Source organism: Leptonychotes weddellii, chromosome 11 (assembly GCF_054177405.1).
Source record: "Leptonychotes weddellii isolate Sample4059 chromosome 11, ASM5417740v2, whole genome shotgun sequence".
NCBI classification, from domain to species: domain Eukaryota; kingdom Metazoa; phylum Chordata; class Mammalia; order Carnivora; family Phocidae; genus Leptonychotes; species Leptonychotes weddellii.
In genome coordinates this window covers 19,368,445-19,373,410 of record NC_138379.1, presented here as the reverse complement: position 1 = coordinate 19,373,410, position 4,966 = coordinate 19,368,445, and the positions used below count along the sequence as shown (strand labels likewise).

The 4,966-nt window shown below is 31.7% G+C and overlaps 1 pseudogene; it reads left to right on the top strand.

Annotated features, from left to right (window-relative positions):
• The first annotated feature begins 2,698 nt into the window (after window positions 1-2,698).
• On the top strand, window positions 2,699-4,442 carry LOC102743866 (dynein axonemal assembly factor 11 pseudogene; annotated as a pseudogene).
• The last annotated feature ends 524 nt before the right edge of the window (window positions 4,443-4,966 follow it).

Genomic DNA, 4,966 nt, shown 5'->3' with positions numbered 1-4,966 from the left:
CTGGACCATATAGTTTGCTAGTCCTTGATCTAGATTATTGGTTTGTTACTAGGTACAAAATTCTGAAGCACAAAGAATAAAAAAGAAAGTGTTCAAGTCACATATAAACTATTAGGAAAGCAAGAAGCAAACACAGATCAGTTTGCATGCCGCTTCTTAGTTGAGTGATTTGTCTTCTCAAAGAAATAGTATTATATAGAAGCCTGTATAGTCTCTGGCTTCCAGTTCTGTATTTTAGCCAGGGCTGAATTCAATAATAGTGGATTTATAATTTTCTATATGCCCAGTAATACAAGGTATATGTCAGGAAGGGAGAACCCAAGGTAAAATGTTGAAACAAATGTTTTCATTATGTGAATTAAATCCTTGTTTTTAAAGAAGACTATTTAAAAAAAATAAAGTCATTTGTTGGAAAGATAATAGTTCTCATCATTTGTGGGGTTTTTTCTTTGTTTTGCTCAATAAATTACATCAACATAAAAATCTTCATAAAATTTTAACAATTTAGATTTAAAAGACTTTTTACATATACAGGTCATTGTGTCAATGTTTCCATCTTCAAAAAGTAGATATAATTAACAGGATTTTTAAATTATTATTCTTAAAGATTTTTAAAGGCCCAGATTTTATTCTTTGCATCTTGTGGGAAAAGGCATATTATCTCATGCTTTAAAACAACAAATATTAGCTGAATTTTTTTCTATATTTTATACAACAGTAACAAACATGCAATGAATATATAAACTGACAAAGACTAGAGGACTAGCTAAATCATAATTTTTATGTGAGTTACACTCTTTACTACTGGGTTTCTATGGGTACATACTTTGAATTCTCCAACATTCAGTTTTATTTTATTTTTAAAATTGGAGTATGATGGCGACTACATTGATTTTTTTTAAATAAACATCCTGTGAGATCACATATATATCATACATATTATATATATAAACATCTTTGGGACGGTCATATTTTCTACTATGTAGAAAGTACTCCCTGAAGGTTGACTATTTCCTGTGATTGCAAACAGAACTCTTAGATATTAAAGATTAAAGTATAAATTATTACCAATGGTTTTTGATTCAACCATTTACAGACTGAATGGTTGATAGGTGAAGAGAGACAGTCAAAAAATGAGAAGATAGAGGGGTTTATGCCTACTACCTCAGTACAGAAAACTAAATTAAGTGAATACCATTAGAGAAAAGGTAATAGAGCTATTTTATAATATAAATTATGTTTTTTAATTGAGTAAAGAAAAACGAAATTTTTTAGATGCTTCTCTTGATATCAAGTTGGATTAGAAGTTTGAGGTGTTTTTGTAAAAGAGAACGCATAGTCATTCATATCTGCTTCTGATAGAGTAAATAATCCCTCCTTTCAATACTCCCTGATCCAGGAAAAAAAGCAATATAAGCTAAAACAGTCAGAACAAAATAGGTGTTTTACAGATTATATGACTGAACACTTAGAATATATAGAAAATCCAAAAGAATCTGCATATACATATTTATAAGTGAATTAGACAAGATAAAGCAATACAAAGGTAGTGAAAAAAATCTAGTATTTCCATAAAATAATAACAAGCAAATAAAAATCGTATAAAACCATTTATAAAAACACCAAGATATATCATGCAGGTAGGAATAAATCTAACAAACATTACACAAGACTTCTGTTTGGGGAAAAATATGGAGAATAATTAAAGAAAATAGATGGATAAATAGCAGATAATACATGATCATGGATTGCAAAATTGACTAGTATAAGCATTCCACTTCTTTCCAAATTAATTTATAGACAAAATGCAATCTTAATAATTCCCAAGGCTTTTGTTTTTCATTTGTAAAAGTTGATGAGTTGATTCTAAAATACATTGAGATGTATGAAGGTCCAGGAATAGACAAGATATCTTTCAAGAAGTACATCATTGGAATATCTGGTCTACTAGTTAGCAGGAATTATTTTAAAAGCTGTAATAATTAAAAGAATGTGATATTGTTGCTAGGTTAGACAAATACAGAGAACAGAATAGAAAATTCAGAAATAGACTCACTTATATATAGAAATTTGATATACAGTAATTTAGCAATATAGAGCACTGTATTAAAAAAAGTCAAGATGCTTGCTGTATAGATATCAATACATAAAAAAAAAAAAACTTGACGCCTTCAACACATGAATATCAAGCCCAGATTGATTTTAAATTCAAATATAAAAGGAAAAAAAACAGTAAAATTTTTAAAGAATTCTATAGGAAAATTTTTTAACTCCTAAAGGATGGAAATAATTTAACAAGAGAAAGAAAGCACTGTTCATAATGGAGAAGATTAACAAATAAGACTGTATAAAATGATCTTGTCCACTAGATACCTTTTATCTAATAAGGATGTTTTAGTTACATTTTGGAAATTAGTTCTGATCTTTTAGAAATGGAAGCTGATTTTTTTTAACAAGTAAAAAATATATAAATATATATCTTGGAATTTCTACTACAAAATGATCCAATTGTGTGTGAAAGTGGATGAGGTAGAGATGAAATTAGATTGTCCATGGAACAATAATTCTTGTGATAATGATAGACATAGGTTCATTATGCTCTTTTTGCAAATTTTCACTTACATGCTTGAAAATTTTCACAATAAAATACTTAAGTCAACAAAGTAGGAAAAATCATTTGCCACACATGTAGTTGCCAATGAGCTCATATCCTGAACTGATAAAGAATCCCTATAAACCTGTAGGACATAAAGGTAAGAAAACAATGGCTAAGAGACTTGAACAGATACTAGACAAAAGAAGACATTCAGTTTCCAATAATCATAAGAAAGGGGATCAATATCAGTAGTCATAAAGGAAGTGTAAATTAAAATTATAGTGAAATACCACTGCATACCCACCAGAATGGCTAAAATTAAAACAAACAAACAAAAAAGGATTGACCGTACAAAGTTCTGGCAAGGACATGGCACAAACAGAACTCTTATATATTAAAGATTAAAGTATAAATTATTACCAATGATCTTTGAGGTCTCAGTAGGCTTCCCAGGCCCACAAACCAGAAAGGTGCCATAGACTGGATCACAGATCTTAACTAGACAGAAAGCCAGAATGCCAAATGCAGTGACTGTGTAATTTTTCCCCCCTGGAGGAACTCTCCTTGCATCATCAAGGAATAGAGATCACATTGACCAATGGTGTAAGGATTTAAAAATTATCTACCTTCAAAATAATACCATTGGGGAAATTTAAAATGTTAGCAAACTCAAGAAACACGAATATTTCAATTTAGCTTTTAACAACCCTGAAAAAAAATGGAAAATTTGGAAGGATCTGAAGGGCTGACAAAATTTAGCTTGACTGTATGTTTCGTTGGAGAGCTGAACAACAGTAAACCCCACAGCACAGCATCTATCTGAAGGAGCTCTTTTGCATGGGTAACTCGAGTGCTGAATTTGAATGATGCAGGAGGTTGGTGGTGGCAATTCTTCAACAAAGTGCAGGATGACACTCCTCCTAAAGGGAGCTCAGAAGGGATTCAAGAATGGCAGAATTAGTCAGTAATTAGGAGGAAAAAACATATTGTCTCAAATGTGCCAAAGACAGAAACATGTGGCTCAGAGGGAACTTCAAAAATAGCATAAAAACAGACAAAGCTTTGCCAGGCATTGGTACACAGATATCACTACTATCCTATCATCTTTAGAGAACAAAGACCACCAGATGCTAGAAATACAAGAAACGGAACTCAATCAAAAGAAGTCAGATGAAAGCAAAGAAGACCTAGCATTCTGGCGTAACCTCTCTGAGTTTACTCCTGAATCTACACTGGAAACTCTTAGACAGATGGAAAAATAATGGAAAGACCAAGAAAAATTAAGTGCTACAAAGAAGAAAGGGAAACTACCAGAACTTTGATCAGTGAAGATGGAAAAGCCCTGAAAATAAATGAACCCAAACTTGACTTCTCTGTGAAAGATGATGAAAGACATAACCAGATCATCCTGGATCTTGCTGTCTGTAGGTATAGGTAATTGATGTTGATCAATTATATGTGTATAATGGCCAAAGGAAAGTCGGTTCAACTTGTACTTCCTGTTGAAGTCAAACCTTAAAGCAGCTGTGCTAGAAAATCTCAGACAATAGGGTAAGTTTAGTAATTTACATGCCCAAAATAGAAGTAATTACAGGTGGCAGAAAAGCACCCAGGTCTGTGAAAACTACCTTGAACATTAGCAGAGAGCAAACAAAAGAAGCAAACAAACAGAAACTAGAAGTAGGTTCTAACAACCACACAGTCCCTATGTAGCTGATAAAATTCAAAAGGAAAAATACGCACCCAGAAGTGTTAGATCTGAACAAAAATTATACCAATTGAAAAACATCCACACTTGGCAGATAACCCTAGAATACCTCCATTGATTTGGAACATCAGACTATGACCCATGAGACTTAGTTGTACTCAGTGCAAAGAGTGTATCTATAACATTTATGGAGTAAACAGAGTTGTTTATCAATGTTACTATGCTAATGTTTTCACTTTCCCACTTTGTGTCATACTACTTAAACTAGTTTAAAGTTAAAAGGAGTACCTAAATATTCTATAGCTGATAACTTGTCTATATAAAGTTTCGGCTAATGAAAATACTTTGTAGGACATTTTGGAATCATCTACTATATTTGAACCTATGCATATCTCAAAAAATATACTTTTGGGGGGTACTTGAGACAAAAGCATAACAGAAAAGTTAATTGTGGAAGAATGGTACAAGACACCATTTCTATAGGATAAATAAGGAAAAATGTAAACATAAATATAAATATAAATATACATAATGTAATATCTATCATCTATCATCTATCATCTATCTATCTATCTATCTATCTATCATCATCTATCTAAGAATCCTATATAAGGTTCATTTAAAACTGTTAAGTTAGGTGCCTCCTTAGCACAGTAGGCAGC